The sequence below is a fragment of the Diadema antillarum genome, unplaced genomic scaffold (genome assembly GCF_040938485.1).
Source record: "Diadema antillarum isolate AM-2024a unplaced genomic scaffold, OU_Dant_1.0 seq00000043_RagTag, whole genome shotgun sequence".
NCBI lineage: Eukaryota > Metazoa > Echinodermata > Echinoidea > Diadematoida > Diadematidae > Diadema > Diadema antillarum.
The window spans coordinates 631188-658634 of NW_027271155.1; the positions used below are offsets into that span (position 1 = coordinate 631188).

Here is a 27447-nt window from a genome sequence, read left to right on the forward strand (position 1 = left end):
ACATAGTTCTTAGAAGTATAATTCAGTTTATCACTTGTATGATGAGCATGTGACCTTAGTTCAAAATGAATGATGCATCAATTGTCTTCCATAAGTTTTACGGTAAATTTGTGTAGCTGTTATATGTCAATATTGTCCCACAATTCTACAAGCATTTCAAGCATGTTCATTTACGATGGAGGAAAGAAATTTGGAATTTGGATACGTTTCACTTTTAACTTTTTTACAAACTTTATCAGCCAATAGACAATCATCAATTATGATACTAACCATACATTGCTGAATGTCTTGGAAGAGCTGGCAAAGATTGTGTTGTTGTGTGCTTTTCAATATCTTGAGTAAGCGTCTCTTCTACTTGGACACGACACATTCTGCCACATATCTGGCAAGACACCTGTGCATGGTACAGTCATGATGCTCTGCAAAGTCTTTGACTAAGATATTTCAGTGACACAGGCAACATTCTCTTGCTGCCTAGTTTGAATACTGTTGCTCGGAAGATGCAGGTTGTTGAAGCCGAGCAGATTGTTGAGGTTGAGCAGGTAATGGAGGCTGAGCACATGCTGACACTGACTCAGTTGCTGGATGCCTTGTTGCTGCAGATGATGAGATGCTTGTCACAGGTAAAATGCCTTCACTGCTTTTCTTAGTCGGCTGTTTGTGAGAAAAATAAATGTAAATTCCAATGTAATACACCTCCACATACTTGTCATGACCATAAAAATTCAAATTTAAAGAAGGATAATAACAAACTGCTGAAACCATTAGACCTAGATAACTGGAAAGAAGAAGAAAAAAATCTTTCAAATGGGTAAAATATTTTTGATAGCTATGTATGTTACTGTTGTTATTGTGCTGATTTAATGTAATCAGATGGTTCATTCTTTGTCGAAAATTACAAGGACTTCTTGATATCTATTTAACAGGAAAAGAGCTTCAATTGAATCCATGGGACAAACCTGAACACTGCAGCACACAATTCACTTCCCCAAACAAACAAACAAACAAACAACAACAACTAGAAATGTCGCTATGGCGACCGGTATGCCTCTGCCATAATGCATCGTTCTCCTAATAGGTCTATAGTACAACATCTTGACAATGTGTGATTACAGTTTCACATAACTGGCAAAATATTAGAATGACAGGTTTGTCACAAATGTGTTGAATGTTCACTTTCCTTGAACTAGCTTTAATTGGATGGATGGCTATACTGCCTAAGAGTGCAGGTACAATTGTATTTGGGGATTTGAGAATCTTTACTTGACTTTTGACACTTTTATAAGTCTATGCATTTAGTAACTTTCAAAGTATGGAGAAAAAGTGTAATTCATGTATTAAATACTACAATTTTTGCATTCTTACTTGGCCTTTGACCCTGGACCTTAGGCCCTATGACCCTAAAATTCCCGAAAGAATCACCGTCAGGTAGAACATGCATTAATCTGTACTAAGTTTCATGATGATATCTTGAGTCACTTTCGAGATATGGAAAAAAAGAAGAAGTGAAATTTAGCACTTTCACTTGACCTTTGGGCAAGAAACTTCCTAGAAAATCTCTATTGGGCAATATATCAAGTTTCAAGAAAAATCTTGGAAATATTGCAGAAATATGAGGGAACAAATGATATTTTGATTTGACCTTGATCGTTGACCCCTGACCTTTGACCCATGATCCCTACATTCCCTAGATGATCACTGCTAGTAAGTACATGCATAGATGTAATTACATTCTATGAAGATGCCGTGAACCATTTCCAAGATATGGAGAAAAAAGGGTGAAATTTCAACATTTTAACTTGACCTCTCACCTTTGAACTTTGACCTCATAATTCCAAACTCTCTGGAGAATCTTTATTTGGTATCACATGTTTGCATCATGTTTAAAGAAAAACCTTCAGGCATTGCATAAGGGAAAAATAGTGAAATTTTTGAGCCATTTGACCTTGACCTTTTGACCTTTGACCTTGAGCATGAGCACCTAAAAGTTAATAGGCACAACTTCGTTCACTCATGCATGATATACATACCAAGTCTTATTAGGATGCCTCAAAGGTTTTTTTTTTTGTTACGCTGTCCACAAAATTCATGACGGACAGGACGGACGGACGGACGGAACGACAGACAACCTGAAAACATAATGCCTCCGGCGACACTTCGTGGCGGAGGCTTGAAATTGTAGGCTGAGGGTCAGAATTTAATTTCAAAGGCATATTTGGAGCTTAGTTCATAACTGAAAAAAAAAAGCATTTAAAGACAGACTAACACTAAATTCATGTCCACTCCGAGGTACAATCACTCTCATCTCTCTGATACATTATTACAGTCCTGGGCTGAAAGTCATACCAAAAGTCAAATTGTAATTTCAACATTCAAATAGTTTATTATGTAGAATCGCAATAACACATTTTGGACAAGAACTTGATGGTACAAAAAGATTAGGTCTAAGGCATGACTTCTAATATGAATGACTTCAAAATTGGTACAGTTTAGTGTGCACAAAGTATTTCACCAATTTCAATATATGTTTTATTTGGACTTTTTTAACTGACTTCTATTCTTTTTCATCATACATAATATGATCTAGAGGCTGCAGCTGAAATTAGACTTTCTTCACTTCTTTCCAATATTGCATCACTTTAAATTCCCCAGCAAACAATCTCTGAACCTAATATATAATGTATTGGACATTTACAACAGTCTGTATGAACTCTGCATCACATGTACAGCTATGTTTTGCAAAACATGAGGATGGAAATATTTAATCTGACAACTCAGGGGACTTTCTGGGTGTTATTCCCCCCCAAAAACAAAAACAAAAACAAAAACAAAAACAAAACAAAACAAAAACAAAAACAAAACAAAAACAAAAACAAAGCAAAACAAAACTAGAAAAGCACTGTGAGCGCAGACCTCCGCAAAGCATGCAGCTCATTTCCACCACTGATCTTGTTCTTCCATCCACCCATATGTACTTATAGCATTGTGTGCTGAATGTCGCCGGATTTCCCAATATAAAAGCCTTTGTTACGTCATAAACCCTCAGCTGCATGGCGAGCCTAGCCCTAGCAGAAACTAGACCACGCACTTTAGTGCGCGCATGTAAACCTCAAATACGTGCAGCCTGAACTCCCAAGTTCATTGACCCTACCTGTCAAAATATAAAAAATCCTTCATAAATTCCCCCACAATTCTCGGATCACTACCAAAAGTTAATCGTTTGTTACTTGTGTCATTCTAAACCTTTCCTGCAAGTTTAATCCAAACCGTTAACTACTTTTTGAGTTATGTTGCAAACGGACAAACTAACAAACAAACAAACCATAACGAAAACATAACCTCCTCCCTTGGCGGAGGTAACAAAAAACAAAAAAAAAAACAAAAAAAAAAACTCACCTCGTGGTAGGGCCTATTGATGTTTGCAGACCAGCACAGCTCCAAACACACCAACAGCTTGCTTCTTCAGATGGAACCATGAAGGTGGCAGGCGTCAATCCTCTGTTTCACCTCCTTCCACTTTTTTTTTTCCACCTGGTGATTGGCCTACACCAAACCGATATTGTCCTCTTGCACACAATCTCATAATATGGTCTCAACAGCTGTACGGCTTCCCAGTCTTGGTCATTTTGCATGCTGAACTGTAGTAGTCTGTAGACAACAGAAGAGAAAACGGTAGAAGGTTTGACCTTTTTAATAGCATACTTATACTGTCCTGAGTTACTCAGGAGCGGATCCAGGAATTCCATAAAGGGGGGGGGGGGGGGGAGGTGTAAAAGTACCGCTTTGAAATACAGCTCAACTCTTTCTACATTTCAGTGCTTACTGAAGTGCTCCTTTTTTTAACAGTTACCCATGATTGACTAGACAACATACTTTCTATCCTGTCTTACTGCATGTGAGTGTATGTGTTGTGCGTGTGAGTGTATGTGATGGTGTCTTGTTTTATCTACTCGATTTCACACAGAATTATTTGTAATGTAGCCAAATATTTTCCTGTGTAGGCATCCTACTGTATAAGCACAAGATGCTTTGAAGGCTGCCTGGCTCTCATCGTAAATGCCACTATTATTATATTGTATGTTTTTGTGTTTTATTTTGCTGAATAAATAGCCTAAATTGGCCGCAATCAATTAAATGAATTCAATAATAATAGTTTTAACAATTTATTGCTATCATTATCATCACCGTCATCATCATTGTAATTACTATTCATGGCATGAGAGAGAGGGACTAGACGAGAAACAAAGAACAACATACGAGATACCAAAAAAAGAAATAATAAGACTAGAGAAGAAGAAACATGTACAATTATGTATAAGGTATGCTGAAATGGAAGTTTACCTTACACAGAACAGAACATTGATGTTACACTGTATGTGAAAAGAACTGTGTTGACAAACATACTTGTAGACATACTTGTCATACAGAGAGAACTACATGTAGTAGAGGCTAGATTGTATTATGACTTTGGGTGACAGATGACTATCAGCCAGCTTACCACGACCATACTCAACCTTCAAATTTGAAGTGACAACAATTTGATTTTGTCACTGTAAGGGATCACCAACTGGCTAATTGTATAACTTCCTTTACCTCATCATCCTTCCTATTTCTGTTAACATTACCCTGGCCTTGTTTCATCTCAACCATAATTCTCTTCACCAATGTTCTTCTCTCTGCTGCATTTCTGTTATTAGTGATAACATTTCCCTTTAACAACTGTTCTTAATCTGTTCGGAATAGTTTCTAAAGCTAGGGTCCCAGACCCAGCTCTCCTCCTCTGTCGTCATTATAATGAGACAAAGGACAGAATGTAACATTCATCAATCAACCACACTTAATCTACAATATTAGACTCCGGTGACATATAAATTGTCTGTAGATTAGTAACCCTACTTGTCATATACCGGTCATAGAGAACTGGTTGAGGCTAGACTGTGTGACTTTGTGCGCAATGCTAAATGACAATCAGCCAGCTCGTCACCCTTGTCCTGACCTAAAAGTCAAATTAGTATTGATAGTAGTGACAACAATTCGTTGTTGTTACTGCCACGTGCCCAAAATTGGTAGACCCATCATCTGCTTTACTTCACCTACTCCAAAATTCCATTTACAGTGACAGCATGCCATATAAAAGCCTTGGCCATAGACACGCTGCATTTACATCACAACGCAGCAAACACTGCACTGGCCACTGTTGCACGAGCAAATTTTCAGAGATTGTTAAATTTCTGGTCTGACATGACAGGTAAAGGCCAAATCGTGATGTCGGTCCCCTCTCGTTCTGCGTGTGTGTTCATAATTATACACAATTGTATGTGCAAAGTCTACAAGAAAGAAGTCCCCGGCTTTGACGAAATGACTGGAGGTGAATGGAGGGGGACCTACATTGTATTTTGCGATATGAATGCCCACGTAAAACAACAAATACAACATTGTCAAGGCCAACTGAAAAAACAAAACAAAAGTAGGCCACTACGCTACAGAACCAGTTATGGGAACAGAATAGGGAAAATGCATGCCCATGGTATGGGTTAGTCACTGTAAAGTGTGCAGTGCTCTATCTAGCTGTGTTACTGTGGAGTGTTACACGTACAGTTACTCTAGATCTGGTATTTTTAAGTTAAACAAGCAGCAGAAACATACGTGAAAATTAGATTTAGCAGGGGAATTTAATGAAATTAAACTTTTGAATTTTGGTTAGGTAGTAACGTTAGAGTAACATTTTGTCATCAACCTCGAAATGTAGTGAGGACAAAACTAAATCATGTTTCAGTTTCAGTAAATATAACCACAGTAGATTAACTCGATGAAAGACGGAGTGGTTTAGATTCTACAATATCCGATTTGGGAAATAAATTAAGAAATGCAGAGACAACCTGGCCACTGGCACTGCACTGGCACTGCCACTGTATGTACGCAAAGCACGACATTAAGCGTTGACGCGTGCTTGAGAAAGTAACTCCAACATCAACATTTCCTCACACATGCTCTATTATTACCCGGGTATTTCCCCACACACGTTCAATTAGTATTATGAGATTCTTACTCACCTTTACCTTAGAAGGAAGTAACTTTTCTCGAACTGGCATTCGCAAGAAACATCAGACAGAGGTTCGACCGATCCACCTGCCTCACCGTGCACCACCACCGCCGGGAACCGCCGCCGCGCCGCCGGCCGGCGCTCGGCGGCCAGGATTGTCGAGAGTTCGCTCCAGGTTTCGAGTCTCGCGCGTGTTGGTTGCGCGAGAGAGAGCGACGATGATACGAAGACTGTAATTTACATATGCAAATACAGTACAGTGATGCAGCCATTCACGGGCGACGGACGTATCCGCATGCGCAGATAAGGTTTTGACACAGGGGCATAAGTTCGGAAACGTTAGGAAAGTGTTAGGAATGTTAGGAAAGTGTTAGGAAAGTGTTAGGAAAGCGTTAGCAATGTTAGGAAAGTGTTAGGAAAGTGGGTGCCGTCCAATCCCCTCAATCTGCCAGCAGAACCAGGGCATAATGGACTGCTTGGAGGGGGAAAAAGAAGGAAAAAGGAAGGGGGAAAGAGGGGAAGAAGGGGGAAGGGAGGGGGAGAAAAAAAACCACGGATTTCTACAAAATATACTGAAAAATACTTGGTTTTCTGTATATAATCATTCAATTTTGGGACCTTTGACCTTTATAATAGTCAGGTCAACTTGATACTTACAAATACTGACTAGACTTGCACCCTAGAGTGAGAAAAATGGCAACATATTTCAGGATCCTACTTCAAAGCTTTTAAATCTTAACCTTATTTTACTGCATCTTCCACGCAAAAAACAAGTTTTTGTAGATAACAGATGAACATCCACTCACACGTAACTCATGACAATTCAGACAAACACCAAGCCATGTATCGTCCTCGCACACATAAATATTACACTCTGTCATTAAAATGTTTTTTAAGTGTATTAGTTCTAGAGTTTTACTTCTGACCTTTTACATTGTTCAATTTAACCAAGTACTTGACAGGCATATATCTTTAGCAGATGTACCCATGTTTTGCGGACATAGCTCGAAGTTGTGGAAATTCGTTATTGAGAGCAAACAATATATAACACTAAATCGGAGAAAGTTCATAGACCATCTGACCTTTGACCTAGTTCCTAGAATATTTACCAATATTCAAACTTGAGCAGAATCTTCAGGTGATATGCATGTGGTGTTAATGTGTGGCTATCGTAGCTCTCAATGTGGAAAGTTATTGAGTGTACACCACAATGTGTCCTTATATTGTTTCAAGTGCTTATTAAGTAAGTTCACCGACCATTAATTCCATTAATTTGACCTCTGAATTTGTTGGACTTCACTCATATACAACTTGATTGGCAGTTTTTATTTATTTAGCCTACCTAATTTGTGAGTTTGGTGGTCATTGCTCAAATCTGAAAAAAAATATTGATGAGTACACCTCAATAATAACAATAATGATAATAATAATGATAATAATAATAATTAGACAAATCTGTATAGCGCAGCTACTATGTAAATATACTCTACTGTGCTGTGATGTAACAGAGCTCCTGACATTGTTACTGATTAGACACACACACACAAAAATAAATAACAAATTAATCAAATGCTTCTGAAAAAGGTAAGTCTTTAACAAAGATTTGAAGACAGCAAGTGATGGGGCCTTCCTCATTTTCTCAGGTAATTTATTCCAAAGTTATGGAGCAGCACAGCTAAAGGTACAATACCCAAAAGTTACTTTTGTTTTACATGAGATTGCTTTAGAAGCAACTTAAAACTCTTGTGTACTTCGTAAATTATGTGAATATGAATATGATTTTATTAATATTAATTCTGATAGACAACCAGGTGCTTGACCATGCAGTACTTTACATATAACAAAATCTTAAATGCAATTATCTGCCTTACTGGCAACCAATGTAACTTCAATACTGTGAGTACCTTGCCTATGAGGAAAAATTTTTCAACCATCTGACATTTGAACTTGTTCGACTTTGACAACCACATTTTGAACTTGATTGGTATCTTTAGGTCATGCACCTGTGATGAGTTTGGTAGTCAAAGCTAAGCCTAAGATCTGTAGAAAGTTACAGAATATACATCAATATTATGAGTATAGTGCTTATCAGGGCTACTTCACTGACACATTCACTTTGACCTTTGACCTAGTTAGACATCACTCATATTTGAACTTGACTGGCATGTTTAAGTATGTAGCTGTTGTGTGAGGATTTATGGTAATAGCTCAAAGTTGTGGAAAATTGGAGGAAGATTGGGTGGTATAAGACTTAAAGGTGCAACACTTCTTTCTAGAAAAGGTCTTATCCGGGCTGGGAAGGCCCTTTTCAGGGCCAAACATATAATCTTGAAAATATAATATGCGGTGCACCTTCAAGCCTTCTACGATCCAATGTTTTACCGCCGCAAAAACCTTCAAAGATTTCATGGAAAGAGTACATCAAATTGTTGATGTCACCATTGACAGAAAAGTGATGTCTATGCCTCGTTTTTGATATATGGGAGAGACCAAAACTTTACAATCAACATAATTATACACATGAACTTACTCGTAAAATACATAAAATGAAAATGAAAGAGAGGAAAACAAATTCATACCTTCATTTAACATGATCTGAACCAAAAGGTTCATATTCTCTTTATTCAAAACTACGATCTTCATTAAAATGAATTTGGCAAGATTCATCAAGATGTTACATGGCATTTTGCACACAGACAATGAATACCTGGAGTGTTTTCAGATGCAACTGTCAAGTACACCATGTTTTCACTACATATGCTGTCACAGAAAGTCACTTATTTCCTGCGGCAAATATCACATACATATTTAAGTGGAAGTGTTTCCTAAATGAGCTGGGCAAGTATGTAATGCCTCTATCAATTAACATAATAAGTCACCAAAATCATTCAACATAATATTATACATTGTTATTTGGTACACTGGCAATACAGCTGTAGGGGCCTATATGCTGGACATATTTCCCAGAGGCAACTGGCAAGTATGCAACCACAAGTACAAAGTATTGGTAGCCTAAACAATTTCATGATATAATCATAAAACATTCTGGAAACTGACACATATATGTCTTAACAGTGTTCATAATAAGGTCATAATGTTCATAAAAGGTCCCTTATTTCACTGAGCACATGAAATAATGCAACGAGACAAACCAGAACTAGGCCAGGGGAGCAGCCCACCCCCCTCCCCCTTCTTAACATTCTGACATTTATGTTATATATATATATATATGTCTTAATAATGTTCATAATAAGTTCATAATGTTCATAAAAGGTCCCTTACTTTACTGAGCAGATGAAATAATGCCACGAGATGAACCAAATCTATAGGCCAGGGGATGAGCCCCCCCCCCCCCTTAACATTCCTCTACCAATAAACATAATAAGTCATCAGAATCATTCAACATAATATACATTGTTATTTGGTAGGCCTACACTGGCAATACAGCTGTATATGCTATATATATTTCCTGAGGCAACTGACAAGTATGCAACTACAGGTACAAAGTATTGGTAGCCTAAACAATTTTATGATATAATCATAAAACATTCTGGAAACTGACACATATATGTCTTTATAAAGGGGATGGCTAGTAACTGATCAGTGGGAATGCTGGGGATAATTGTTTCAATCCTTGTGGGATTCATTTAAGAGTACATTATATAGATCTATTGTGTGAAAATCATTTGCTCCAGAATGGTCTCATATTCAAGTAATGTTTCCAGGTTAGCATGACTGTGCAGTGACGGGGTGATCATTAACGATCACCCCGTCACTGCACAGTCATGCTAACCTGGAAACACTGAACTGCACATTACTTGAATATGAGACCATTCTGAAGCAAATAATTTTCACACATATATGAAATACTCTAAATTGAATCCCACCACGATTGGAACAATCATCCCCCAGCATTCTCACTGATTCCCACTGATCAGTTACTAGCCACCCCCTTTAAAAAGTTTCATAATAAGTTCATAATGAGACATTTGAACATTTTCTCTTGACCTTTGACCCCATGGCAAAAATCTTTCTCTACGAATCATTGGGCAGTGAGTTATGTGTATTCTTGTGCCTAGACTTGTTATTCATCTCCAGGGAATGGAGAAAAAAGAGTAATCAAATAAAATGGAATTTTAGCCTCTGAACCTGACCTTTCACCCTTGACCTTTCACTCAATGTCGCCCAAATCCCAAAGAATAACTGTCAGGCAGTACATGCATATCCACTAAATATCATGATGATACCATGAGCCATTTCTGAGATATGGGAAAAATAGAATTTTAGCATTTTCATTTGACCTTTGACCTCTGATCCCATAGCCCAGAATTTTACCAGAGCAACTTTATCAGGTAATATGTATACAGACAAATTTTTAACAATTGACCATGGCCATTGACCTTGAACATGTGCAACCAAAAGTTGAGAGGCACAACTCCCTTCTCTCATACTCACCGTTTATGCCAAGTTTCATTTGGATACCTAAAATGGTTCTTAAAGGGAATCAAGAGAATTGTGGACTGAGTAAATTGAGTATTCCCTTGTTTTCTGAAAGCAGTTAGTCATGTGCTCTTTCATTATGCTAGAAAAGTGAATTTTGGTGGAATTTCTTTAATATTTGTTAAATTGTTGTCTACACATACGTTATAACCTCTAGCCTCCTTATCCAGCGGTTCCAACACCAAAACTTTAAAAATTCAAAACTTTTCCATCGCTTGTCCAATTTTCCTCAAACTTTCACTGATGTGTTCTACTAATGTTGCTGCTATCACTCAATCCACATTGCTCTTTGGGTTGGGTTCCCTTTAAGTTTAATGCTGTCCACAAAACTGATTACTGACTGATGGAAGGAGGGATGGACAACCCCAAAACAATGTCTCTGGTTACAATTTGTGGTGGAGGCATCATAAAAAAATGATTTTTTTCATCAACCAAATTTACCAAAAATATGCCTTTTTGTGCAGTTTTTTAAAGTGTTTTTTTTTTCCTTTAAAAAACAAAAACACCCAACTTTACAGTTTTGTATACTGAATTGCAAGGGGGGGGGGGGCTGGGAGAGCTCTGCTCTCTTGAAGTCATCTGCAAATATACATTACAGAAAAATAACCCAACCAAATTAAAGTGTTAAGGGATATATCAGTCCTTACATTCTGAGTGAAATTATGTGACCTTTTTCATACACTAGACCATGTACAGTGCTTTCGAGTTGGCATGATGTTGTCCTGATGGAAAAACCCACGACTTTGCTGGTAATGAATATTATTGCTTGAAATTATCAAAAAAAGTTTAGTACCTTTAAAGATATCAAGAGCCATTGTCAACTTTCTCAAGGTTTCATCTTCCCAGGTTAATCATATTAATCATGAAAGATTACTGCTAGTTCATGCAAGTGTGCTAAAACAAGTTTGAACAGACAACCCCAAATCTTTTATGATGAGGGTATCATGACAACATGTCACTGTCATATAAGATATAAATGCAAATATTCTGTGATACACAACTCACATTTAACCCTTCCTAATCCAAGTGTGGGGTTGGAGCTTATTTGTCCCCCTCCTCAGATCTTGACCTCCAATCGCCCGACCATGGGGAAAATGGGGGAGAGGGTTGTTTGGGCTCCTCCTTAAGATCTTGGCCATCCATCAAACTATCGCGGCGAAAATTGCCAGGCATGTTCCCTATCGCATAATCTCCAAGAATAAAGAGGCATTTTTTCCAAAAACATGGTTGTTTTCTCTAAATTATGTTCATTATGCTAGTTACATACAATAATTTTTTCTTTTGTGTGTGTGTGTGTGCGTATCAGATTTTAAGCTCTAAACTTTTGAATGAATTCTAAATGGGCAATTTTTTATCTTAACTTTTTATATAGTACTAAGAAATATAAATTTGAAAAACTGCGGTGTCAAAATAAATCTTCAGCAGGCGGTACAGATTCTTCAGTAGGGGGCACAGATTCTTCATCAGTGGGTACAGATTCTTCCGCAGGGGGCTGGGATACTGTGGCAGGGGGCTGTGTCTTTCCTGCATGACAAAACAAACAATGCAGAATATTTTCACAGACACATATTTCAATATCTCATGTGTATCACGCACAGCTGACAAGTATAAAAAAAATACAATCTATTTTGTTCACTCTTCTAAGACTTATTCATACAAAGCCATGTCTGGGAAATCATTGCTTATCAACATTACAATTCAGCATCATTGCAATTGATTTACATATTGCTCCACACTGATTTCAATAAGCACTGAACTAATCAGTGTCTTTTAGTAGTAGCCATGACAAAAAGACATTATGGGCATATGTACTCAAGCAGGATTTGAATCTATGACCTTCTGATCTTCGGACAGGCGTCATCTCCACTAGACCACCAAGTGGTGGTTCTGATCCTTATGGCATGCAGCGGATACTGCTCAATTATTCAAATTAATGAAATTCTTCCGTCGAGATGCTTCCATTGCAACTGACAGACAAATGGCCCTACACCGACGTAAATAAGCACTAGGTCTGAACTGATCAGCGTTTTGCCAGCAGCCATAATAATAGAAATCATGGGCATAATGTACTCAAGCAGGATTTGAACCAACGGCCTCCTGATTTTCTGACAGGCATCATCTCCACTAGACTACAGAGCTTACGCAAGACAGCAAGTGGTGGTCCTAATCCTTATAGCATGCAGCGGGTACTGCATAATTATTCACATAAAAAAAATTCGACAAAGGAAGTTCATGAATTTGAATACAGCATCACTCAAAGAATCTGGTCAACACTAATTCACATAGTTCTTAGAAGTATAATTCAGTTTATCACTTGTATGATGAGCATGTGACCTTAGTTCAAAATGAATGATGCATCAATTGTCTTCCATAAGTTTTACGGTAAATTTGTGTAGCTGTTATATGTCAATATTGTCCCACAATTCTACAAGCATTTCAAGCATGTTCATTTACGATGGAGGAAAGAAATTTGGAATTTGGATACGTTTCACTTTTAACTTTTTTACAAACTTTATCAGCCAATAGACAATCATCAATTATGATACTAACCATACATTGCTGAATGTCTTGGAAGAGCTGGCAAAGATTGTGTTGTTGTGTGCTTTTCAATATCTTGAGTAAGCGTCTCTTCTACTTGGACACGACACATTCTGCCACATATCTGGCAAGACACCTGTGCATGGTACAGTCATGATGCTCTGCAAAGTCTTTGACTAAGATATTTCAGTGACACAGGCAACATTCTCTTGCTGCCTAGTTTGAATACTGTTGCTCGGAAGATGCAGGTTGTTGAAGCCGAGCAGATTGTTGAGGTTGAGCAGGTAATGGAGGCTGAGCACATGCTGACACTGACTCAGTTGCTGGATGCCTTGTTGCTGCAGATGATGAGATGCTTGTCACAGGTAAAATGCCTTCACTGCTTTTCTTAGTCGGCTGTTTGTGAGAAAAATAAATGTAAATTCCAATGTAATACACCTCCACATACTTGTCATGACCATAAAAATTCAAATTTAAAGAAGGATAATAACAAACTGCTGAAACCATTAGACCTAGATAACTGGAAAGAAGAAGAAAAAAATCTTTAAAATGGGTAAAATATTTTTGATAGCTATGTATGTTACTGTTGTTATTGTGCTGATTTAATGTAATCAGATGGTTCATTCTTTGTCGAAAATTACAAGGACTTCTTGATATCTATTTAACAGGAAAAGAGCTTCAATTGAATCCATGGGACAAACCTGAACACTGCAGCATTTGTCACAAATGTGTTGAATGTTCACTTTCCTTGAACTAGCTTTAATTGGATGGATGGCTATACTGCCTAAGAGTGCAGGTACAATTGTATTTGGGGATTTGAGAATCTTTACTTGACTTTTGACACTTTTATAAGTCTATGCATTTAGTAACTTTCAAAGTATGGAGAAAAAGTGTAATTCATGTATTAAATACTACAATTTTTGCATTCTTACTTGGCCTTTGACCCTGGACCTTAGACCCTATGACCCTAAAATTCCCGAAAGAATCACCGTCAGGTAGAACATGCATTAATCTGTACTAAGTTTCATGATGATATCTTGAGTCACTTTCGAGATATGGAAAAAAAGAAGAAGTGAAATTTAGCACTTTCACTTGACCTTTGGGCAAGAAACTTCCTAGAAAATCTCTATTGGGCAATATATCAAGTTTCAAGAAAAATCTTGGAAATATTGCAGAAATATGAGGGAACATATGATATTTTGATTTGACCTTGATCGTTGACCCCTGACCTTTGACCCATGATCCCTACATTCCCTAGATGATCACTGCTAGTAAGTACATGCATAGATGTAATTACATTCTATGAAGATGCCGTGAACCATTTCCAAGATATGGAGGAAAAAGGGTGAAATTTCAACATTTTAACTTGACCTCTCACCTTTGAACTTTGACCTCATAATTCCAAACTCTCTGGAGAATCTTTATTTGGTATCACATGTTTGCATCATGTTTAAAGAAAAACCTTCAGGCATTGCATAAGGGAAAAATAGTGAAATTTTTGAGCCATTTGACCTTGACCTTTTGACCTTTGACCTTGAGCATGAGCACTTAAAAGTTAATAGGCACAACTTCGTTCACTCATGCATGATATATATACCAAGTCTTATTAGGATGCCTAAAAGGTTTTTTTTTTTGTTACGCTGTCCACAAAATTCACGACGAACAGAAGGACGGACGGACGGACGGAAGGACAGACAACCTGAAAACATAATGCCTCCGGCGACACTTCGTGGCGGAGGCTTAAAATTGTAGGCTGAGGGTCAGAATTTAATTTCAAAGGCATATTTGGAGCTTAGTTCATAACTGAAAAAAAAAATAGCATTTAAAGACAGACTAACACTAAATTCATGTCCACTCCGAGGTACAATCACTCTCATCTCTCTGATACATTATTACAGTCCTGGGCTGAAAGTCATACCAAAAGTCAAATTGTAATTTCAACATTCAAATAGTTTATTATGTAGAATCGCAATAACACATTTTGGACAAGAACTTGCTGGTACAAAAAGATTAGGTCTAAGGCATGACTTCTAATATGAATGACTTCAAAATTGGTACAGTTTAGTGTGCACAAAGTATTTCACCAATTTCAATATATGTTTTATTTGGACTTTTTTAACTGACTTCTATTCTTTTTCATCATACATAATATGATCTAGAGGCTGCAGCTGAAATTAGACTTTCTTCACTTCTTTCCAATATTGCATCACTTTAAATTCCCCAGCAAACAATCTCTGAACCTAATATATAATGTATTGGACATTTACAACAGTCTGTATGAACTCTGCATCACATGTACAGCTATGTTTTGCAAAACATGAGGATGGAAATATTTAATCTGACAACTCAGGGGACTTTCTGGGTGTTATTCCCCCCCCCCCAAAAAAAAACAAAAACAAAAACAAAAACAAAAACAAAACAAAACAAAAACAAAAACAAAACAAAAACAAAAACAAAGCAAAACAAAACTAGAAAAGCACTGTGAGCGCAGACCTCCGCAAAGCATGCAGCTCATTTCCACCACTGATCTTGTTCTTCCATCCACCCATATGTACTTCTAGCATTGTGTGCTGAATGTCGCCGGATTTCCCAATATAAAAGCCTTTGTTACGTCATAAACCCTCAGCTGCATGGCGAGCCTAGCCCTAGCAGAAACTCGACCACGCACTTTAGTGCGCGCATGTAAACCTCAAATACGTGCAGCCTGAACTCCCAAGTTCATTGACCCTACCTGTCAAAATAAAAAAAATCCTTCATAAATTCCCCCACAATTCTCGGATCACTACCAAAAGTTAATCGTTTGTTACTTGTGTCATTCTAAACCTTTCCTGCAAGTTTAATCCAAACCGTTAACTACTTTTTGAGTTATGTTGCAAACGGACAAACTAACAAACAAACAAACCATAACGAAAACATAACCTCCTCCCTTGGCGGAGGTAACCAAAAAAAAAAAAAAAAAAAAAAAAAAAAAAAAAAAAAAAAAAAAACTCATCTCGTGGTAGGGCCTATTGATGTTTGCAGACCAGCACAGCTCCAAACACACCAACAGCTTGCTTCTTCAGATGGAACCATGAAGGTGGCAGGCGTCAATCCTCTGTTTCACCTCCTTCCACTTTTTTTTTTCCACCTGGTGATTGGCCTACACCAAACCGATATTGTCCTCTTGCACACAATCTCATAATATGGTCTCAACAGCTGTACGGCTTCCCAGTCTTGGTCATTTTGCATGCTGAACTGTAGTAGTCTGTAGACAACAGAAGAGAAAACGGTAGAAGGTTTGACCTTTTTAATAGCATACTTATACTGTCCTGAGTTACTCATGAGCGGATCCAGGAATTCCATAAAGGGGGGGGGGGGGGGGAGGTGTAAAAGTACCGCTTTGAAATACAGCACAAGTCTTTCTACATTTCAGTGCTTACTGAAGTGCTCCTTTTTTTAACAGTTACCCATGATTGACTAGACAACATACTTTCTATCCTGTCTTACTGCATGTGAGTGTATGTGTTGTGCGTGTGAGTGTATGTGATGGTGTCTTGTTTTATCTACTCGATTTTACACAGAATTATTTGTAATGTAGCCAAATATTTTCCTGTGCAGGCATCCTACTGTATAAGCACAAGATGCTTTGAAGGCTGCCTGGCTCTCATCGTAAATGCCACTATTATTATATTGTATGTTTTTGTGTTTTATTTTGCTGAATAAATAGCCTAAATTGGCCTCAATCAATTAAATGAATTCAATAATAATAGTTTTAACAATTTATTGCTATCATTATCATCACCGTCATCATCATTGTAATTACTATTCATGGCACGAGAGAGAGGGACTAGACGAGAAACAAAGAACAACATACGAGATACCAAACAAAAAAAAAATTTAGACTAGAGAAGAAGAAACATGTACAATTATGTATAAGGTATGCTGAAATGGAAGTTTACCTTACACAGAACAGAACATTGATGTTAAACTGTATGTGAAAAGAACTGTGTTGACAAACATACTTGTAGACATACTTGTCATACAGAGAGAACTACATGTAGTAGAGGCTAGATTGTAAGACTTTGGGTGACAGATGACTATGTGTATCAGCCAGCTTACCACGACCATCCTCAACCTGACCCAAGTCAAATTTGAAGTGACAACAATTTGATTTTGTCTCTGTAAGGGATCACCACTTGGCTAATTGTATAACTTCCTTTACCTCATCATCCTTCCTATTTCTGTGAACATTTCCCTTGTTTCATCTCAACCATAATTCTCTTCACCAATGTTCTTCTCTCTGCTGCATTTCTGTTATTAGTGATAACATTTCCCTTTAACAACTGTTCTTAATCTGTTGGGTATAGTTTCTAAAGCTAGGGTCCCAGACCCAGCTCTCCTCCTCTGTCGTCATTATAATGAGACAAAGGACAGAATGTAACATTCATCAATCAACCACACTTAATCTACAATATTAGACTCCGGTGACATATAAATTGTCTATTAGTAACCCTACTTGTCATATACCGGTCATAGAGAACTGGTTGAGGCTAGACTGTGTCACCCTTGTCCTGACCTAAGTCAAATTAGTAGTGACAACAAGTCGTTGTTGTTACTACCACATGCCCAAAATTGGTAGACCCATCATCTGCTTTACTTCACCTACTCCAAAATTCCCTTTACAGTGACAGCATGCCATAAAAGCCTTGGCCATAGACACGCTGCATTTACATCACAACGCAGCAAACACTGCACTGGCACTGGTCTGACGGTCCCAGAACATTAGTAGGCCCTAAAAACCACTGTTGCACGAGCAAATTTTCAGAGATTGTTAAATTTCTGGTCTGACATGACAGGTAAAGGCCAAATCGTGATGTCGGTCCCCTCTCGTTCTGCGTGTGTGTTCATAATTATACACAATTGTATGTGCAAAGTCTAGGATCTACAAGAAAGAAGTCCCCGGCTTTGACGAAATGACTGGAGGTGAATGGAGGGGGACCTACATTGTATTTTGCGATATGAATGCCCACGTAAAACAACAAATACAACATTGTCAAGGCTAACTGAAAAAACAAAACAAAAGTAGGCCACTACGCTACAGAACCAGTTATGGGAACAGAATAGGGAAAATGCATGCCCATGGTATGGGTTAGTCACTGTAAAGTGTGCAGTGCTCTATCTAGCTGTGTTACTGTGGAGTGTTACACGTACAGTTACTCTAGATCTGGTATTTTTAAGTTAAACAAGCAGCAGAAACATACGTGAAAATTAGATTTAGCAGGGGAATTTAATGAAATTAACTTTCAATGCTAAGTTACGTAAAAATTGAAGCAACGAGTGGATCTAACGTTAGAACCTCTATACCGATACCGTACTCATTGTGACTATTTTAAGTAGATTCTGTTTACTTTTGAATTTTGGTTAGGTCGTAACGTTAGAGCAACATTTTGTCATCAACCTCGAAATGTAGTGAGGACAAAACTAAATGATGATGATGATGATGATGATGATCCACAGCATTTGTATGGCGCCATATATCTGTCACAGAAACATTCAAAGGCGTGTTTCAGTTTCAGTAAATATAACCACAGTAGATTAACTCGATGAAAGACGGAGTGGTTTAGATTCTACAATATCCGATTTGGGAAATAAATTAAGAAATGCAGAGACAACCTGGCCACTGGCACTGCACTGGCACTGTATGTACGCAAAGCACGACAATAAGCGTTGACGCGTGCTTGAGAAAGTAACTCCAACATCAACATTTCCTCACACATGCTCTATTATCACCCGGGTATTTCCCCACACACGTTCAATTAGTATTATGAGATTCTTACTCACCTTTACCTTAGAAGGAAGTAACTTTTCTCGAACTGGCATTCGCAAGAAACATCAGACAGAGAGGTTCGACCGATCCACCTGCCTCACCGTGCACCACCACCGCCGGGAACCGTCGCCGCGCCGCCGGGCGGCGCTCGGCGGCCAGGATTGTCGAGAGTTCGCTCCAGGTTTCGAGTCTCGCGCGTGTTGGTTGCGCGAGAGAGAGCGACGATGATACGAAGACTGTAATTTACATATGCAAATACAGTACAGTGATGCAGCCATTCACGGGCGACGGACGTATCCGCATGCGCAGATAAGGTTTTGACACAGGGGCATAAGTTCGGAAACGTTAGGAAAGTGTTAGGAATGTTAGGAAAGTGTTAGGAAAGTGTTAGGAAAGCGTTAGCAATGTTAGGAAAGTGTTAGGAAAGTGGGTGCCGTCCAATCCCCTCAATCTGGCGCGACAAGGGACACGCTGGTATCCAATCAGTGAACAAAACAGAATTAGAAGAAACAAAAGTAGAAAGAAGGAAAAGTAAACGTTGTGAGGACTTGGGGGAAAGAAGAACAGAAGGAGAACGTAAAGAAAAGATGGATGAGGAGGGTAATAAAACGTAAGATAAGAGGGGAGACTGGAAAGCGAACAAGAAGAGAATGTGAAGGGAACGATGAAAAAGAAGACATAGACCTAGATGTAGAAGGAGTTGGAGGAAAAGAGGAAAATAAAAACCGAGGATCGTAAATGTACACGACACTTCATTCTAAACATTCCCATGTCAAACTTCGTTTCCTTAAGGAAGTGAGAAATAAAGTGACAACTTCGAACTGTTGACATAATCGACTCGTCATTCTCAAAACGGTGCAGGGCAGCTGTCAGAGAGAGGTTTGGTTTCCAGTATCAGGAGGTAGATCACCATACCACAACAAAAGATATCGAAGTGGCTATGTCCAAAGGGACATCATGCAGCTTCGCACAATTTACGTGAGTGAATCAAATCAAATCAAATCGGATCAGGTCAGGTCAGGTCAGATCAGATCAGATCAGATCAAATCAAATCGAATCACACACCGTATACCTAACTACCAATTTTCAAAAAATACTGACGACAAATGCTCATCATTTGTCTTCGCAAAATCATTTGCTCTTTCTAGAGATTTACTAAAAATAATTAGTGGAACTATGACCGTAGTTGTGGAAAGTGTGTGAAAGTGGAAATATACTATATCGGGGAAAGTTTGATGTATCCCTTAAAGACCCAACATTGCAGATCTATTAGAATAGATTCAGAACTGCGCTAAAGGGATTCTCGCTGTGAATTATCAAGAACGATTTTCCAAAATAAGAAACATAAAGCCTGTCATTACTCATTCAAGGATCACGAGTTTAGGGCTGGCTTCTGGAATAGCAGGAAATAAAGAATTGAATTGCCAGTTGTATACTGCTGGCAGCTGACGTCATAGCCGTCAAGAGCTGTATCAGACCTGTAATAACTGCCACTGGTCTCATAACATTTGCCGTCATTCGAGCATTGTCAGCTAAGTCATTTTCATTTCATTCTTTTTTTTTTCAGCAAAACATAACACAAAGTAGGCCTAAATCAGGAGTTATAACATAGGCATGTATTCAACTTTAAATGATAGATAATGGTTAACAAATGAGAAATTATACATGCATACCGACAAAATACAAAGTTATGTTTAGAGAAAAAAAAAGAATTGAGAGGTCCACTGAAAAGCATGCTTGTAAATTGTGAACCACTCAAGTCAATATAGTGCAGGCAAAAATTGAAAGTGCATTACAAACAAGCATGCAAATGAAACGGAGCCATAATGCCTTGTGTTTCGTGTAGATGTAAGTGATATTAATTTATTCTTCTCTCATTTTCGATTTCCTCCAGCTCCATTCTTTTTTGGTTATTTTTTTCTCCTTGTTTCTCTAGTCTATTTTCACATTGTTTTCTTTTTCCTCCATGTATGTTATTTGATTCTTACTGTTCTTAATTCTCTTAATCCTCCTCGAAATGAATATCAATATAATCAACACAAATAATTGACTCATTATGCCCATTATTATACCCCTGCAACGACTTTTTTTTTTAACATTTAAAAATCCACAATGTTTATATCTTTGTCAGATGTTATGGAATTTTTTTTATAGCTCTACTTGGCCTTACTTTTTGTAGTGAAATCAACTTCAGCTTGACTGGAGTTTCTCTTTAACCTAACAAAGTCTCATAAATCAGATTTCTGGGGCTTGGTGCTGTCTCGGTGTATTATAATTGTTATGATTCTTTGTAAGTATCACATACTGTACAGAATTGCTGTCTCTTTTATCTGTGTTTTTTTTTAATAGATAAGTATGATAATTATGTGTTTCTCAGTAAACGCTAAATTTACAAATGATTCTTTAATCGCAACAGATTCCAGAGGAGCAAACTTCCTGCTATATTCTCAAATTTGTATTTAAATTTCTTTCCAATTTTCCGCAGATCTAATGAATTTAACTAATTCCTTCTGGAGAAGTAAATCAAGAGGTGTCAATAAATGAGTGATGACGAAATAATTTATGCTGCAGATTTCCTCCACACTTGACTAAAAGAAAGGTTCACCGTTTCACTGTTCCTTATAAAGTTGTCATGGCGCTTGACTGTGGTTGACTGTGGTTGACCTGATGATGTTGACATTGTAAGACCGGTTCGACCATCAGTTTATCAAACCGGATGCCCAAGGACTTAGCCTCTTTTCCGCTCCGTGTTATACTTTTGACTAATATCTTCGTTTAAATTGCAGTCAGATGCACGGCAGGCTAAAAGGTTCAAATCGGGGGAAATCCCTATGTAGAATCACGTAATTCTGTGTCTATAGTGTACCAAAGAAAAAAAAACACATCACCAACAACAATCAAGGTCTGCCGGTAGATTTCCATGGTTGGATGAGGTCGTTTAGGACAGGGAAATAACAATAGCGGCTACTCGTAAGCCTGTTATTAGGAAACGAATGGAATCCAGGATGGAATCTGGAAATAAAGTCTATCACTCCTAAAGATGTCTGCAAGATATCAAGAAAACATCATGACTCGAAGATCGTCCTCTCTCTCTCTCAAAGAGGTACTATTTTGCTTTTGAGTGATTTATTTATTTATCCCCTCTTATTCAAAAGCAGGGTAGTCCCATTCAGAGCCACAAAGGCCTGCCTTACATGGAAGCCCTGCGTCATGTACAAACAAGTGTGTACAATCAAAAACAAAAGCAAAACGAACATAAATATGATACAGTTGATAAGCAATTGATTTGTAAAGGCATCAAATCATATTAAAGAAAAAGAACAAACAAACATAAAAGCAAGTGATAAAGTGGGATCTAACCATATAGCTAGTGCAATGGGTGTAATATCACATCAAAATAGAGATGTGTGTTGTCATCTTGTCTGCAATGAAGAGGCTGCTGGAATTAATGGGTATAACGTGTTAAATACGTTGCTTGCAGCATATGGGAAGGAGCCTCTGTTCTATTAGGGAGGTGTTCTCTTTCCACCTCCCTGGTTCTATTCAGTTTTTGGTTTGGGTATGTGCAATTGATTGATTGATTGATTGATTGATTGATTGATTGATTGATTGATAGATTGATAGATTGATTTGAATTTGAAATGATAAGAGAGGGCATACCGCGTAGCATAGGTAACAGAATGTTTGGTCACGAGGTGAGTGATCTATTGTGGGGTTAAATTATGCAGCAATTTCTACACCATAAAACAGCAGTGGTATTGTATTCTTTGTTCAATTGACTGCCATTTTGAGACCATGAGTAAGATCTTGTGCTGGCATACATGTATAATAACCTTAATTTAGTACCAAACGATGCGGTACCATTAGTAAGCCTACCGTAAAGTGCTGGATCAATTTCGTCAAAGTAGAGCAAGAAATATCGTTCGTGCGTATTACTGCCACTATGATTTTACCTCCTTTTTTCTCACTCTTGTATATCAATGGAGGACATGATGATTTATCTTTCAACCTTGAGTGATCATAGGGCATATGCCCGATAGGTTATGAGGACTCTTTTGGTAAGTGCAAGTACTGCTCTTGCATTGTATCTAAAATTTCAGTTTCGATGAAATATAGATATGGTAATTCTTCAGTCTTAGCAAGCATTGTATGAGACTGAAAACGAGAGTACGCGAAAGGAGTGTTTGAGACCAAAACGTTCTGTGGGGATAAACATTTGCATGAAGTTTCCACAGTGTCGAACCTTGGTAGTATGCGCGGCGCATTTAATTATCAGGCGTAAAGCGGGAAATACATTACCATTAGCAGTATTTCCGTGCAGGGAAATGATCATGGATAAATTATTTTACCGTGTGAACGGCAGGGGCACCAAAACAAAGCAGCTGATCAGAGAAAATATCGGAAAAATGTTGTCCAAGTATCTGAAAAGAACTTGTATTTATGTTTGTTTTTAATTTTCATGCGGAAATAATCTATCTTTTACGCCATGTCATGGATGCAAACAGTGCAGTCTCGTTCAACACAGTCATGACAGTTTAAGTGAATGGTGAGGTCATGTGTCCAACGTGGTAATTAAGAGGTGCACATTCTCCTTTTACCCATACAGTCAAACTGCTTGTAGCACTCGTTCTTACTTGTCTTGATTCTTACCTCACCTCCGACCACAAAATTTGTTAGAAGGTGCAAAAAACATCGATGACGAAATTAGGCAAGTCAGGAGTGCGTATACTATATTTTGAACTCTGAGTCGACCTATAGATTGTCGCACCATCCGTGGAGTGTTTGATTTCCTCTTTGATGTGATATTTAATGTCGTCTCTGTGACTCCATGGCTCTTATTAAAGTTCAAACATTCTAGTTAAGTGTGTGACAAAATGTTTCTTCAAGCCTAGGGACAAACACACACACACACACACAACACGGATTATCACAACACATGCATTTTCTTTTTCTCACATCAATATTTTAGGTATATTTTTATTCTTTGTCTCTTCTTATTAGCCAACAGCCTCATCTTGTGTTGGAAGTCTTAACTTGTATTGTTTTGGTTTTCTTATGACACGAAATAAATCGTCAGGATATTATGTCAAAGAAATTACTTAATGTATAAATAACTAACATAGGTAAGAAGTAGAGATGATGAAATAACTTCTTTATATTCTTATTTACATTCTATTGCGGTGCCAATTTGTATTCCAAATCTTTATTCTATTTATGTGTATGTTAATCGATAATATGCATAGATAGATGAAGTTAAAGTTGAGATATCTTGCAATGACACCACGAGGCAAATTTGTAGATAACTGACCTAAAAACCAACTATTTCTCGCCCGCACAGGACGTTTCGAGAGCAGTGGTTGACCTCCAAGTACGTCAAAGGTCACTTTGCGTCGCCAGCAGGATTCCCATCAAGCCTGAACCTCTTCCGGGTTTCATGAAGATGGGGGTGAAGACTGGGTATCTATGGAAACGAGGTCGGGATGACAACATGTTTCAGCGGAGATGGTTCTGCTTTGCCCGCAATTCGCTTGTATACTACACAGAAGCCAAGGTATAGAATACATTGGTATTGATGTAAAGAAGGTTGGACACAAGAGATATGGGGTGTGAGGGTAAAGAAGAGAGAGAGAGAGAGTGAGGGGGGGGGGGGGGAGCCGTAACAGAGGAGAGAAGATGAATGAACATTAGGGACAGGATGTGGTAAGAGTGAGGGAACCATAGTGGAAACGGAGCTTATGTGGATTGCACATGATGTAAATAAGGAAATGTTTGCGTTAATCGGTATAGTAGTAAAGTTAAGCAAACAACCATAGAAATTTCGTTAAAATCAGAGCTTTTCGTGTTTTTTAACACAATGACATTGGTTTTATCCACATATGGACACTAAAAAAAGAGGTATCTTAGCCAACCTGGTCATGACTTATATAACTCACATCTTCCTAAATTGGAATAAAAAAAACTGCATTATATATCCTTTATATAAAATTATCATCGACTTGGCGACAACATTACCATGGTATCCTTTAAGTAGGAGTGGCTGCAGTGGCTAGATCATTGGTGAAACAGGAATTCCATTATATCTTCATGTATGCAAACCGTAGAGATAGATACTATATAAGAACACAGTATTATATCTCGATACACTATATTACAAACCAATGGGAGAATTTTTGGAATATCATCACTTATTATCACTGTTTTATATACCCGAATGATATTGAATTTCCATTCACATTTTGTATCCCACCTTAACCCATAAAGTTCCACTTTGGCCCTGTATCTTTTTATTGTAGAATCTCTTTAGTATTCTTTTTAGTGTTTCATTAAGTAGAATACATTTTCTTTGCTTTGAGCTGCTTTGTTTATCTCAATGGAATTTAAACCAGCATGCCTGTTATGACAAATTATTATTTTTTCTTCTTCTTCTGCTCATGCACAAAGTTGAACTACAAACCTTAATGGCTTATGTAGGATGTGATGTTAAAGTTAAAAATAACTTTAAAGCTCCTGGAATGTCCTCCTGCTATATACCAAGTGCCAGGTACTGCAAAGCAAAATTCGCCATCGCTCTTCCGCTTTTGCGTGAAAATTCGACCCTGTTACTGCCTGTCTAAGGGGTATTTACTGTTCTTTGGCTTCACATTGTAAATATGGTTAACACATGTGTGCGTATGTGAGTGTGTATGTGAGTGTGTATGTGTTTGCTTGTGTGTGTGTATGTGAATATGTATATATGTGCGTATGTATGTGGGTGTGTGTGTGTGCGTATGCGGATGTATACATATACGCAATGCAAATAGACATATGAATATGATATATATAATGATTCTGTTTGTGATCATCACGCTAAGAATTATAAGACAATATGATTATCATATGGTAGCATTATGATATAAGAATTTATTTATATATTTTCTGGACATATGATGTTATTTTGAAGATGATTTGAGGTTAGATTGGATATTTGTATTGAATCGAATGATTGATTTGTGTATATAAAGGAAATGACTAAGAAGATTGGTAATATGTGAAATTGCATTATATATTATATGACACATCAGGTTATTCATATAATAATCGTTCTGTTGGTAGGTCCTGACGAAGGCCCAATGACGGGCCGAAAGCTTGACAAATAAAAGGGAGACTAAGATCGAGAGCAACGTCCCGCCTCAGTCCAATTTCTTTCAATTATATATATATATATATATATCAATGTATGATCGTCATCCCAATCAGATGCAGACTATGCGAGGGGACATCAACCTTACTGACGTGCACGTGTGTCTCGCATCCGAGCAAAAGATCCACTACCCAAACGGTCTTCAGCTCATCATCGACGAGGGAACGCGGGGCGTCCGGATGATCTACCTCTACGCTGAGCAGGAAAAGGTAAGCTGAACGAGGGACGTCAAAAACGAAAAACAAAAAACAAAAACAAAAGCAAAACATAAACATAAACATAAACAAAAACAAAAACATAAATAGAAATAGAAATACAGATAAAAATAAAAAACAAAAATAAAGATAATAATAAAAACAAATACAAAAGCAAAAGCAAAAACAAAAGTAAAAACATCATCAACAAAAAACCTCCAAGACAACGAGAAAAATACAAGACTATTGACTGACTGAATTGATAGATGGATGAATGAATGGATAAGTTTATGAATTAATTAATTGTAGTTATTAATAATTGTGTGCTTATCAATAAATGTGTAATGTATGCTTTGTATTTTGTTACAACTTTTGTTTAATGCAAAATAAATGACAAATTGAACTGAACTGAATTAAATTGAATCCACATACATGAAACTATGTATTACCTATAGGGTGCACAAGGAAGGGCATATGAATGAATATGAATGAATTAATGATATATAGATTAAATTCATTTATACGCCAATCTGTCGTATATATAGACGCACACATGCTTACATGTCACACGTATGCATACATAACTACATTGCACACCTATATCTAGGCTAGAGCAATCTTACTGGAGTGCATTACTTGAACACTCATGAGTAGTACATGTGCCATGCAGACTGAGTCAAACGATAGTAAACCAACAGGTAACAAACTCATTTATTTCAGAGCGTTTTATTATGTTCGCAGTGATTATCACCAGAAATGGCGAGGTAATGGAGGCTGGAGGCTTTGTTTTAAAGGAATAGTTGTTTCGATGTTGATGGTTATGGCGAGAATGTCTCGGTATTGATTGGGAAATAGCGCTGGTGATCATATTGTAAAGACTGTAGTATTGATGAATTTTCATTTGTGTCGCTGTGGAATATTTTTTTAGGTTAATGAACTGTTTGGGCACACAGGCTTTAGCTGAATGTAATCAGGTGTTAGAGAAGAATTGGAGCTATTGGTGTTCAGTTGTGTGATTGAGTCTCTTGTGGTTACTGAATGGTGTTAGTGGGTTTGTGTATAGCAATGATGACACCGTGGTATAGGGCTTGTGTTATATAGTGGTAGTTATTGAATGGTGTTAATGGGTGTGTTTTGCCGCGACACCGTGCCAGACCTTTTTTGTTAGAGTGGAGGTAATTGAATG

At 37.7% G+C, this 27447-nt stretch overlaps 1 long non-coding RNA gene and 1 pseudogene across 1 annotated transcript; one reads left to right on the forward strand and one right to left on the reverse strand.

The window, feature by feature from the left end:
- The window catches only part of LOC139725477 (uncharacterized), a 72694-nt pseudogene that overhangs the window by 18943 nt on the left and 26304 nt on the right, over window positions 1-27447 (forward strand).
- LOC139725481 (uncharacterized) lies at window positions 293-6121 on the reverse strand. The gene is made up of 3 exons (XR_011710551.1): window positions 6054-6121; window positions 3397-3648; window positions 293-654 (listed from the first exon to the last, which is right to left on the reverse strand). It is a non-coding gene; the product is annotated as an uncharacterized lncRNA (long non-coding RNA).